Source organism: Toxorhynchites rutilus, chromosome 2 (assembly GCF_029784135.1).
Source record: "Toxorhynchites rutilus septentrionalis strain SRP chromosome 2, ASM2978413v1, whole genome shotgun sequence".
In the NCBI taxonomy this organism is placed as follows: domain Eukaryota; kingdom Metazoa; phylum Arthropoda; class Insecta; order Diptera; family Culicidae; genus Toxorhynchites; species Toxorhynchites rutilus.
Window position 1 is genome coordinate 959228 of NC_073745.1, and position 14173 is coordinate 973400.

At 39.2% G+C, this 14173-nt stretch overlaps 1 long non-coding RNA gene across 1 annotated transcript; it reads left to right on the plus strand.

Moving 5' to 3' along the window:
- Window positions 1-11925: 11925 nt before the first annotated feature.
- On the plus strand, window positions 11926-12496 carry LOC129770822 (uncharacterized). Its single transcript, XR_008742211.1, has 3 exons — window positions 11926-12065; window positions 12124-12305; window positions 12369-12496. It is a non-coding gene; the product is annotated as an uncharacterized LOC129770822 (long non-coding RNA).
- The last annotated feature ends 1677 nt before the right edge of the window (window positions 12497-14173 follow it).

Genomic DNA, 14173 nt, shown 5'->3' on the forward strand with positions numbered 1-14173 from the left:
TTTGGTGGAACACGCAGGGATGGAACGTGTTGACGTCGCGGTTGTTTATTGTAGCCTAATGTGAAACGTGTCGCCGCTGTCAAGCCATATAATAAACACAGCAATATTTAGTGGGAGCGTGAGTCTAGTTTAGGTGGAATCATCCATTTGTTCCAATATTCAGCCAAAAACATGTAATCATTTTCCCCCTTTTATCACGCGTAAGCCATAAACTTATGAGAGCTCCACCTGTTACCCAATATTTTATCCCATGGAGGCGAACCACAAATAAGGTTCATTCGATTTCACTCCGTTCAATTATTCACACATGTCAAATTGGATAAGTTGGATTTGTGGTCAGGCGGGAATTCTCTTCTATCGAAGACAACCTTCCGATGTGGTTAGCTAATGTCCTTCGTGAGGCAACGAAAAATGTATGCCGCAATTGGGAAAGTTCGTCCTGATTTCAGAGCCTGATCTCAAATGTGGAGGCAATTATCACTGAACACCTGGCTCAGTTGCCTTTAACGGCGATATGATATGGGGAGGCTTTTTGCAAAAGTAGCTAAAACCATATCATCGCTTCTGGTGATGTGGGGATTTCTGTGCTGCCTTGAGTTTAGAAACTCATTCATTATTCGGTTGGAAGTGATATCTTTTACTTCGTGTGCTATGGATGGGGTTGCTTTCAGACATTGGAGATTTCTCTTGGGAGCGAAAAGATGATAAGTTTGTTTTGTCACATCTCATTGAGAAGATACGGAAGTTTGGTTGTATATTTGAAGAGGTCTTTTGTTTTCAATATTTCAAAAGTTCATGTTCATGAGGATATGAGTGAGAAATGCGAAGGTTTTCTATAGGGGCTGTTGAAGCATAAATAAAGAAAAGGAATGCAGGTTGTCATTGGTGATAAAGTTCAAGTACACAATTTCAGTCCTCCAACGTAAATGTGATGTTATTCAGAAACATGTTTCGTTCTGCGAGTTTTGTATTTATGATTCACTCTGTTCAGAATATTAAACGGAGCGGAACTTTTCAAAACGTATCCGGAAATAAAGCTTAGCGGTTACCACCAATTCAGTCATTCCATGCCAATCCGATATAGTGGTTCTCAGATTTCCATGAAAAGTGGTAGTTTTTTTTCTTTATTGCAAAATATTAGACCCGTATTTTTTTTATTTTTTCCTTAGGGTGACCATTTCCATTTGAGAGTGGTTCGAAAAATCAATTATTTCCAATTTTTTCCAAAAATGACTTTTTTAAAAACTTATAACTTTTGAACCACTGTACCGTTTCAGATGATCGACATTGACAATTGATGCCAATGTGCTAGCCTTTCATTAAAAAATATTGAACCAGCAAAACAAATGGATGTCAAAAATGGATTCGTAATTATTGAGTCGTTTTTTGTTGTTTTCATGGCTTTGGACTAGAGGGTGCTATATTTTTTCTTGAAAACTGAGGATTTTTTTCATAACATATCTCGAAATCAGAGATGCTATTTTTTCGTTTTTATGATATAATTTTCCAAAGTCAACAGTTGGCAGCTCATTGGCTTCTATTTGATATGTCGATCATCTAAATCGGTTTAGTGATTCAAAAGTTATGAATTTTTGGGAAAAGTGGAAAAAGTTGATTTTTTGAACCACCCTAAAATGGAAATGGTCACCCTAACGAAAAAATAAAAAAAAGGGTCCAATATTTTGCAATAAAGAAAACAACCACTTTTCTTGGAAATCTGAGAACCACTATATCGGTTTGGCATGGAATGGCTGAATTAGTGGTAACCGCTACAGGGCCATAATCATCATCTTTTTTGTACCAAAGTAGAGAAATTTAATGTGAAAGAGCTGTGGTCTTGTTCAAACTATTGCAACAAGCCACACCGCGCGTGTCGTAATTGATTCATTGAAACGAACGTTAAGCGAATGAATAATTCAGGGACGAATGATCTTCGGATCAAAGGGTGTCACACATCAAATTGCATCACCCTCGTGTTGCTTCAACATAGGAAGCAGACGCTTCTGTAGACACTCCATGATGTAGATCTGCCTGTTTACAGACCCGGTAGTCACGAACGGTGTACTCCGTTTGCCACATGAGCAGATCGCTTGCCAAATCATGTGTTTCTTGGAAAACTTTGAAAGTTTCTGCTTCCTTACTTCCTCCGGTACTTCAAACTTGTGCTGAGCGGTGATGAACAGTAGCCCCGGAAGCTGCCGGAGGTCCGCCTTGACGTAATTCTCATCAACCATGATGAGCTTCGTCAGCATCTGGGTGTACAGTTTCCGGGCCCGTAACTCTCCCACCGTATGTTGCCGTTCGTCACGATTTGAAGCTTTCTGCTCCCGGTCCTTGGCTCTCTGAACGAAAGACTTGGACAGTTTCAACTTCTGGGCCACATCCCTGACCGAAGCATTGGGATTCCGCTTAAACATTTCACGACACGCTTTTGATCCTGATCACTAATAGAACATCCATTCTGACCGAATTTCTCATTCCGTTCGATGCTCAAAGTTTCGTAGAAACGTTTAATCACACGACTCACCGTTGACTGCACGATTCCGAGTTGTTTTCCCGATTTGTCTCGATGAGAGAGTTGAGGATTTTCCAGGTGCTTGCGCAGAATCAATTCGCGACGTTGCTTTCCGGGTGACGCCATTCTGTCCTATTTTCGAAAACTGACAGCGATAAAAAGACAGTGTCAACAATACACTCTAAACTATTTCTACCCAATGCAATGCGATTTGATGTGGGACACCCTTGAAATCCTTTAAAAAATAAAAACAATACATAACAGAACGAATCATTTCACGTAACGGACCCATGAGTTGGCCTTCAAGATCGTGCAATTTAACACCGTTGATTTCCTTTTGTGGAGCGACGTGGAGTTACTGTTCTATGACGATTAGTCCCAAACTGACGCTGATAAATATCATGGAAAAAATTAATGAATAAAGAATCCATCAAAGAGCTTGTTAGTATTGAATTGAAAACGCTTCTGAATAAATGGCATAGTCTCAGATACGCAAAATGGGGCAAGGGAATGAATAATTGTTTGACGTTGCTTTTTTCAGAATTTTAGATGGATTTTGCACGAAACAAGCAAATGGCATGCAGGTTTTTAACGCTGCATTTCTTGGACATAAAGAAAGCCTTTGATTCACTCTCGACCAGTGTTTGCCGATATACCGTTTCACTGAATAATTCACTTTCGTTTGTTCAAATATGATCTTACAGAAATCATTTCCCCCAGTGGCGTTCTACAAATCATGATTCATGATATTCATGTTATGAACGGTTTCGGTACAGTAAGTTTATACTCTTCATTGCCTCTAATTCATTACATGTCGAACTTTTTCATTCATCATGAAGCAGCAGAATCATACGGACTACGCAAAGAGAATGATTCATATTCAGTTACAGCAACAAATCCTGGTCCGAAAGCCTGGCTATGTGAATACAAAGCTTTGTAGATGCTCAGGGAAGGGTACTCAGATTATATTTTTCATTTTTAACGCTGCTATCCCTTGAAATATATACGAGGGCAGTCCGATAAGTACTTAGCCTACCAAAAAAAAAAAAAAAAAAATTTGGAAAAGTGGCGATTTATTTCTCAACATAGCCTCCTTTTAGCTCGATACACTCGACTCAGCGATGCTCCAACTTCTTTAATCCATCTGAAAAATACGTTTTCTCGGGGTCTGCAAAGTTTTTTCAAGTTTGGAAACAAAAAAAAAGTCGCACGGGGCCAAATCTGGAGAATACGGTGGATGGGGCAGCAGTTCGTAGTGAAATTCGACCAATTTGGCCCTGGCGACAGCGAAATTTCCATTTTTCCTATTTTTCTAAAATCTGCGGACTCGCCCGCTTCCACACACGGTCAAAAGAAAACCACGAGTCCGATTCGGCTGAAATTTCGACAGTAGCCGTTTGCGAGAATGTACTACACGATAATTAATTTCTCTTGCGATACTGACACCATCGGGCGATGAGGTTAAGCACTTATCGGACCGCCCTCGTAGATGCAGTCCAGTCGCATAGGAATATTGAACTAACTTTGAAAAATCATAACTAAAAAATGAAAAACACACCTCGCTGATATTTGGATATGTTATGTGAAAAAATCTCAGCTTTCAAGATATAAGAAAAAATATAAGAAAATAAAGCGCCCTTGGTCACGAAACCATGTAAACTATAAAAAACAATTACAATCAATAATTACAAAAACAGGATATAGTTTTTTTTAAGTTTAATATTTTTTAGAACAAGACCAGCTCATTGGATTTAATTTTATATGTCGATCATCTGAATCGGTCTAGTAGTTCAAAAGTTAAGAGTTGATTTTTCGGACCACCGGGTAATTCAAAAAAATCATAACACAAGAACAAAAAATAACGCCTCTCTGATTTTTGGATACGTTATGTTAAAAATCCTCAGCTTTCGAGAAAAAATATAAAAACATATTTCGGAAAAAGGAGGGAAAATCGTTTTTTGGACCACCCGAAAATGCAAATGGGCACCCTAATAAAAAAATAGAAAAATACGGGTCTAATATTTTGCGATAGAGAACAAAACTACCACTTTTCGCGAAAATCTGAGAGCCACTATATCGGTTTGGCATGGAATGGCTGATCTTTATATATAAAAATGGAGTGATGTCTGTCTGTCTTTCTGTCTTCCTGTTTTTCTGTCTGTCTGATTCTTATGGACTCGGAAACTACTGAACCGGTTGACATGAAAATTGGTATGTAGGGGTTTTTGGGGTCGGGGAAGGTTCTTATGATAGTTGGAGACCCCTCCTCCCTCTCTAAGGGGAGGGGGTGGGGGTTTTCTGTTATACAAATGAAACACAAATTTCTGCATTATTCGAAAATTAGTCAAGCAAATGAAACCAAGTTTGGCATATGGAGGTTTTAAGGTGCAATAAATGTTTTTACTGTGGTTAGACACTCCGCCCCCCTCTTTAAGGGGGAGCTGCCACACAAACGAAACACAAATTTCTCTATTACTCGAGAATTAATCAAGCAAGCACAACCAAATAAGGCATATGGAGATTTTAGGGGACACGAATCGGTTCTATGGTTAATCGACACTTCTCCTCCTTCTCTAAGGGGGGCTGCCATACAAATGAAACACAAATTTCTGCTTAACTCGAAAACTAATCGAGAAAATGGAGCTGAATTTGACATGTGAAGGTTTTAGGGGGCAAGAAACATTTCTAAGGTGGCCCAACACTCTTCCCACCTCTCTAAGGGGGGGCTGCCATAGAAATGAAACATAAATTTCTGCATAACTCGAGAACTAATCGAGCAAATGGAACCAAATTTGACATATCGAGATTTTAGGGAGCAATAAATGTTTTTTTTATGGTGGTTTGACACAGGGTGCTGAACAACTCGAAAACTAATAAAAAAAATGGAATTGAACTTAGCATAATGCGATTTTAGGGATCGATAAACGTTTCTATGGTGATTCGACACTCCTTCCTCTTTTCTAAGGGAAGGCTACCATACAAATGAAACACAAATTTCTGCATAACTCAAAAACTAATCAATCAAATGGAGCCGAATTGGGCATGTGAAGGTTTTTGAATATGAGAAATGTTTCTATGATGGTATGACACCCCTCCCTCCTCTGAAATGGAGCGGGGGTCCCGTAGAAATAATACACATATATTAAACCAAACATATTCCAACCAAACATGACAATTGATTTTTTTTAATGTGATAACACGCACTCCTGTATCTTCTTCTATCTATATAAATAAAAATTGATCACCGAATGTGTTGATAAGAGCAAAACTCGAGAAAGGAATTGTCCGATTTAGGGCTGTCATTATTCTATCATATTTTATGTATCAAACATTTATTCCATGTAATGGAGAAACATGTTATTTGCAAGTGGATGAAGAATGTTGAACGAGGATTGTGTCTGAAAATAATCTGTTATTATAATGACGAGTTTTGGTAGAAGTACTAGGAATTTTTTAGTAAAAGGTTATTTTAAAGGGTGGATTTTCTAATCAATGAACAGTTCTGCGATTGGACCTATGAACGTGCGTTTAGTAAAAAAACGTAAATGTGATAACGAAAAATGAATTTTGGGTGGGACGAAGTTTGCCGGGTCAGCTAGTCTATCTATATATATATAAAATGGAGTGATGTCTGTCTGTCTGTCTGATTCTTATAGACTCGGAAACTACTGAACCGATCGACATAAAAATTGGTATGTAGGGGTTTTTGGGGCCGGGGAAGGTTTTCGTGATATTTTGAGACCCCTCCCCCCTCTCTAAGGGGGGGCTGCCATACAAATGAAACACAAATTTTTGCATTACTCGGAAATTAACCAAGCAAACGAAACCAAAGTTGGCATGTGAAAGTTTTAGGGTGCAATAAATGTTTCTATGATGGTTAGACAGTCCTTCCCCCACTCAAAGGGGGGGGGAGGGGGGGCTGCCATACAAATGAAACACAAATTTCTGCATTACTCGAGAATTAATCAAGCAAATGAAACCAAATTTGGCATGTGGAGGTTTTAGGATGCACTGAATGTTTCTATGCCTCTCTTAGAGGGGGCTGCCGTACAAATGAAACACAAATTTTTGCATTACCCGAGAATTAATCAAGTAAATGGGCGGGACGAAGTTTGCCGGGTTAGCTAGTATACTATATATTTACTGATTCTTTTTCGAAACCGTTATACCTCGACCAGTCCTCGACAGACCGCAAAGATGTTTGCATCAATCGATTGAAGATATTTGTCCGCATCTATTGCTATTGCAGAAAATTATATACTTTTAAGAACAAACTGTTCAAAAATTGTAAAATAGCGTTTCTCATTGTTTCAATGCTAGAGGCGAATGAACTAAAAAAAGGTTTGAAACCTCTATAGATCAAGTTTAAGTACAAAGCCTCAATAAAACAAATCAAAACGAAAAAGAAGAAGTCAAAGGGAAGTGAAAAGGAATTATGAAATTGTGAAGAAATAAAAAAAAACTTATAGCAGTTAACAAAAATCGATTCTAGCAACATCATTGACAGCATCAGTATTATGATTCAGTAACACCAATGTCAATGACAACACAGAAGGCTCCTTCCAAAGTCATGATGAAAAATCATGAAAAATTTCGCACTTATAGATATTTTTATCGCCATTTTTTGTATGTTTCGGAACGGCAATGGTGACGAAATATTGCTGTAATTAGTAATTAACCTTGGGGCAGATTTAGTTGTCCATTATGGTACAGCACAATTTGGTTGTGCTTTTTTACGCGAACGATTGGAAAGATTCAGGAAAAATGTTAGTTTTTTTCTAATTTTTAAGATTACATCCTTTATTTCCATTGGATGTTCCATTAGCCTCATCGAACCGTAACTGCTTGTGTATTACTTTCATATTAGTTTTTTTGTGAACATTTCATCGCACGATTTGACAAATTATGATCGGAAAGCTAGAATGCATAACTCAACAAATTGAGGAACGAATAAAAGTCCACCAGAATTGATCAATTTGATATGGTACGATAGTATGTATCGTGTTTTGTTGAATAATGAAATGGAAGTAAGAATTATTTGTGATTAAAGCATTACTTGACGATTTTCTAAAATCCAACTTAGTTTGAAATCATTTCACGCATCATTTTCATATAAACTCATTTAGTCACATAAGGATTGTTTTGTTGCATAACATTCAAACGGAAATGAGAACATTGTTATTCAATGTATGAGAAACGAAAGCACCGAGTAAATCTTTAATGCATCTATGTGATATGAACACGAGGTCTTTCAACGAAACGGCTGGGTGAACTTTAAAAGGTCGTCAAACTTTATGTTTCTGCACGTGTCAATGCTTACACTTTTCTCCTATTTCGTTATCGGCATCGTCAACACTTGAATTGTTTTATATGACATGTGAGTAAATCCATAGATCCTGGCCATATTCCAACATACGCAAGAGAATGAAATGGAGCGGAGTTATGACACATTATCCTTACATTTGTTTTCTTCCATCGTCGATGTCGGACTGTCGAATGTGAACAGCGTGTTTTAAGTTATCTCTCCTCCTTGTGTGTGTTTGCTTTTAACAACCCCCCCCGTGAGGCGTCCCAATGAGCTTATTTCCACTGGTAATTTATATTTTCCGTTAACTGTTTCCGACCGATCAACTTTCCTAGTTATAACTTCTCACAGCAACAAGTTGATGCGCCACAATAACACACACTCCCTGTTTCGCAAGGATTAAAGTTAACAATACTGTCGAAAATAGGCGCCGAACAGCACTTCAATGTCACGATGTGCTCGAACGATGTTTCGCTGCTTTGAAGTAATCCTCTGGAAGATATCAAACTCTCTGCTTGTCACATGGATTATCAGTATTCCTGAATTTAAGGACTTCCCATTTGGAAGCATCATATGCAGAGAGCAGACGCGTTGAACACACCACGAATGATTGGCACTAATATAATGTTATGCGCTCCACGTGGTTCTGATAATGAAACATAATCCTTCATATTTTCTTTTCCCCATATTATGCATTCTCCTCACGGAAACCCACACTTATTAGTCTTCGAGAGTGACTCGATTTTTGTTTGCTCTGCACTTTTCAATTACCATTCACATCACTGGCTACGTCTTGCAGTACTTGACAGATACCACTGCTGTCGTTAAGCAGCTATACATCCTCATATACTGTCATTGCCTTCGGGAAGAAACACGACAAAAATACTGCATGTGCATAACGCTCGATTTAATCCATTCCCCCAGGAAACAGCGACTCGGGACAAACGTACACACAAAAGCACACTTCCTGCTGTTTTCCAACGGTTATTCTACACGTCCGCCAGCGGTGGGAGCGAATCAGAAAACACGACTACCTACGATAACAATTCCGGGCAAACTGATCCTCGGCGGAGTGAACGTTTCCAGCATTTCAAAAACGACGGTCGTATGGTGCTTTTTTGGGACACCAGCTCCAGCCACCATACTGCTGTTCATGGCGAACTTCAAATCGTGGGGACTTGCGCACTGGGGTGAAGCGCGCGTACTGTTTCCCGCACGTGGTGCCAGATATAACTGAAATTTTGTTTTAGGCGAAATTACATTTTCCTCAACAAATGATCATAAATCTATAACCACATTGTATTGGATGTTATCCTAATGAGGATTGTGTCGTCTGTTTATTTGACTCTTAATTCATACAGATGGATAAGACCAAATATCTTCTTTTTACATCAATTTTACAATATTCCACGAGTTCCCATGGAAAACAAGTTCATATAGAGGTTGAACGCGTAAAAATCCGGACACGATTATTTTTTGGATTAAAAATATGTGTTTTTTTTGTTTTTTTTAAATTTATTTTTAAAGAGACTTTGCCTAATGTGGCATTCGCCTCTGTATATTGATTAAAATTTATTTTGTGAGTTTACAGTAATTCATATATGATTGTATAGTTTGATGTCTTTTAAAAATTTCAGTACTTTTTCTTCCATATTGTTGTTGTTACTTAAGATATCCCTTATATTGTTTGGTAGTCCGTTTCGTCTCCTTTCAATAGCGTATTTACAGCAATCGAGTAGTAAACGGTTCACAGTGTTTGGTTTGCTACAGATGTCACACATCGCGGGAGGTTTCCTCTCGAACAGATGCTTTTTGTTGAACCAAGTATGTCCCAGACGCAATCTGGTCAGTACTATTTGCTCTCGCCTAGTTTTTCTGTCCTTCCATCTCGTTATGGTACCTTTAATAAGTTTTAGGCCTCTCGGATCTGCGTTGTTCTAGATAAATTGATGTTTTTGCCACAAAATCCTTCTACACCAGCTAACTGCATCTTGTGCGGGAACCGAGGAACAAATCATCTCCGCATTTCGTCCTTCGCGAGCCATGTCATCCGCCTTTTCGTTTCCGTCGATTCCCTGGTGACCAGGAACCCAGCATAGAATGATTTGTTTATCATTCATCTCTTTTACAATTTTTTGAATGAAAGGATGATGCAACTTCCCTTTTTCTATCTCCTGTAAGCAGCTTGCAGAATCTGTGAAAATTACGCTTCTATTTTGTATTTGCTTTGTAGCTTTCGCAATTGCAAAAGCTTCGGCGGAATAAACGGAACATTGATTACCAAGGCTTCCACTAAGCCGGTAGTTCGGGCCTACAATTCCAACTCCAACTTTGGATTGTGCTAACGAACCATCTGTGAACCAAAGGTCGTAATCAGCGTATTTTTTTTCCAATAGTGATTGAAATAATTTTTGAGCTATCAGACGTCCTTGACCTGCTTTGACCCGTTTTTTCAAAAACCAGTCGACCAGTCGGACACGCTTCATACCAGGGTCTACCTAGCTTAGTGTGGATTTTTGTGATCATCGGGAGTTTTTGATTGGTTAGAACATTAAGTGCTTGATTGGTTTTCTTCCATATTGTTTTGGTTGTAGCCTTTTCCCTCTCCATGATTCTACAAGCCTTTTTTGCCAATGTTAAGGTTGCCACAAATTCCCATGGGAGCCGTGCTGCTTCGGCCATCATCGATTGTATTGGAGTTGTTCGGAGGGCACCTGATGCAATCCGAATGACAGCATTATAGGTTGGAGTAAGTTGGATGATGTTTTGCCACTTGAGTACCTCAAGTCCATAAAACAATTTGGAGAGAACAATAGCGGTTCCAATTCTTTCGAGGGTTTTCCTGTTAGCCCACCGAGAAATTGCTTTCAGCAGATTTAGTCGACTTCTGCAGTCTTCGATCAACTTTTTGGTGTAATTGTTGAACAAGCATCTTCTGTCGAATATCACACCAAGAATTTTTGTGGTTTTTGGCCTTTGGAGTTCAACTCCGTCCAGGTCTATCTTCCCTCCGTCAAGGTGCCATTTTCGGTGTTTTTGTAGTTTGCAGCAATGCATAGTGGAAGACTTATCGACCGAGATTTCAAACCTTACGCTAGAAGCCCATTTCGAGATGGCTTGAACTGCTCTCTCCAAATTTAGGCGCAGGTGTTTGACCATTTTGCCTGTAGCAACGATCACAATATCGTCAGCATAAACGAACATACGGACGTTCTTAGGAGCAGCACCAAAGATAGGATTGATTGCCAACAAGAATAGTGTCACAGAAAGCACAGACCCTTGGGGCACACCATTTTCTTGAATTTTTGCTCGCGATAACGATCCTACATAGCTTACTTGAAATGTTCTTTCCGCGAGGAAATTTCTTATGAATCGCGTCATGTTCTTCCCCAGGTGGTTGCTGATAATTCTATCCATCACGTGACGGTGCCATACACGATCATAAGCTTTTTTCATGTCGAGAACTACAATTTCACAATGTTCTCGATTTTTTGCTGCTTCCGTTATCACATGGTCTAATTCCGAAAAATAATCGCTTGTGCCCATACCTTTACGAAAGGCAAATTGATGTGGGTGGAATACTCCGTTTGTTTCTAGGTGGGTAGTCAGCCTACGGTTGACCATTTTTTCTAAGGTTTTGGCTATACAGCTGGTCAGAGAAATGGGACGAAATTGGTTATAATCCTTGCTGTTTTTTCCCGATTTTGGTATTGGAATTACGATGCTTTGTTTCCATGAATTCGGAAATACTCCATGAGACCAGATATGGTTGAATGCCTTTAGAAGGGTGTATTTGCAATGGAGTGGAAGCCGTTTCAGCATCGGGTAGCCTATGTTATCAGGACCCGTTGATGAACCTTTCGTGTTATCTAGGGCTAGCAGTAGTTCGTCAATTGAAAAATCCTTGTCTAGGGGTGAGGATACTTCAAGGCTGTAGTCTAAGGCCATCTACACACTAGGCAACCTAAGTTGGAAAGCAACTTAACGAATCTGTCAAAAAAGTTGAGAACATGTGTAATCAAATGGGAGCATACACACTAGGCAACTGGCAACTTTGGTCGGACCAACTTTTTCGATTCAACTCAGCATGTCGAGTCGCGCGCGATTTGTGTCGGCAACCTTTTCGTTCAATTGCTGTTGACGTTTTTTCTGATTTCTGCGCTCATTGAATTTCAATATCTGTCAGTGGTGATGCAAAACAGTGTTTACAATATTGGCGCATCTGTTTCTATGAACGAACGAGATGTAAGTATTTTGCTACTTTGGTTTAGTTTATATATAATATATATTCGTTTGACGTTAGGAAATGCCATCAATATGCAAGTTCTCTTGATATACCGTCCGGGAAGAGTGCTGAATTGGTCAAGGATGCGTATAATATTGGAGATTGAGCAAGAAGCACAGAATCCGCTGGATGTGTTTTTTCCAAGTTAACAGCAATTGTTGCTGTCTGTTGTTATCAGCGAGCCGAAATAAGTATGTTAGGTAAATATGTCACCTTTAGCTTGATGCCGTCGGTTATAATAATGATTCAACAAATACCAACAGATAGCCTAAGATTGGATAATTCTGGTCAGATTTCCGGGAAACCGTTATCATCCCTGATTCTCGATTGTACCATGTGCGAAGGTGCGGTCTGCGAATATGTGACCCCTGGGAGAATTTTTCATATTTAGCGTTATTGTATACATAAATCATTCTTTAGAAGAATTGTTGAAAATTTTTCTGTTTTCTTTATATAATTCTTTTCGGCTGTATTCTTATTTCAATGATTTTTTTATGTTTGTAAATATTGTTTGCTGGTTTGTGGTATTACTCCAACGAAAAATAAATGTATACATCAATTTTTTAGAAATATTTCGAATTTAGAAAAAAAGCAGAACCCAAAAGAAATTCTGAAATCTATTGTACACACGAAGGAATATTAACACAACGGTACATATTTCAAATAAAAATGGTATTATTGTTTGATATATGAGATGAAACACCTTCGAAAAAAGTACATCCAGGAATGCCAGATAAGCAGATTTTTTTTCTGCTATAGTGTAAATTGTATTTCAAATGTGCCCTTTTGATTCTATTGTAGTTTTAAGAAGCCGCGTATGCATTCAATTTGATTCGATGATTTGTGAAATTAAGTTTTTATTTATTTTTTCTTTGCCTGGTGTCAAGAAAAATCCCAAGTAAAGTAGTTTTTTTCAAACCAATTTTTCATAATTTGCTCTCCGTATGATTTTTTCGGCAGTTAAATAAATGGCATCTCTGCCAGCGATTAGGCAGTTTATGATGACGGATAAAAACTTAACGAATTCATCGCGTTCGAGTTGTCTCAATGTGCAGAGCTGAGTTGGCGATGCGATTGACATCGCCAACATAGATCGGGTTGCTGTTGCCTAATGTGTAGACGGCCTAAGTTATGCTTTTCACGATCTCGTTTCAGTTGTTGAAATTCTTCTGAATAGTTGGCGTTGTTATTTGTGTTGATTTCGGAGATATTGCTGAACTGACTTTCGTTCTCGTTGTCTCGTACTCGTCTGAATTCAGTATCTGAGAATGAGAAGGTAGCAGGGGAGAATTGTCTGTTGTCAATACGTATACTTGTATTTGCCTGTAAGGGCAAGTCCCCAACACCGGTAGCTGCTGTAGGATCAGTCCGAGGTACGGGAACATCTACAATCAGGACCGGTGTTAGGAAATGCCCGGGGTTAACGGACCCCTCACCGGTAGTAGTTGCAGCTTGTGAAAGATGAAAAGACGTTGTAGGCGGTGGTGAATGATGTTGAATCATTGGGGCTGACATTCGGGAGCTCGAACCTTCGCCTGGATCCCACAGTTGGTAAAAACCACGTAAAGTTGGTTATGGGGACAGGCCCCTCACATCGAAAGCTTTTGAAGGGTTGCTCCGAGATTCGAGAACATCTACTGTCAGGAACCGTGTGTGGAAATGCATAGACTCTTGATAGGCATCGTTCGAAGAAAATTCTAGAGTTTTGGAATCATTTTCAATGTTGGAAGCAGAACTAACGGTGCTAATTGGCGTTGAGCAGCTGCTACTGCTTTTACTGGTCGTAGAGAGGGTTTCGCTATTAACAGGTGTGGGTGTAACGTCCTGGGCTTCCCGGCCGGAAAGTGAGGGAGTGTCTACATTTTCGTTTGTCTCAATCCAGTTAGATGCGTGGTTGTTGTTGTTGATGACGTCTACGTCGTTGAGTCTGGTGGGTTGATTGTTGTGCGTTGGTGTTGGCTTACTGGGTTTTCCGAACATAGTGAGGTGAAGAATCTTCATCGAACTCTAATTCAAAATCGGAAATATCCACCACTTGTTCTTCCGCGTATAATACAGGAGGTTGATA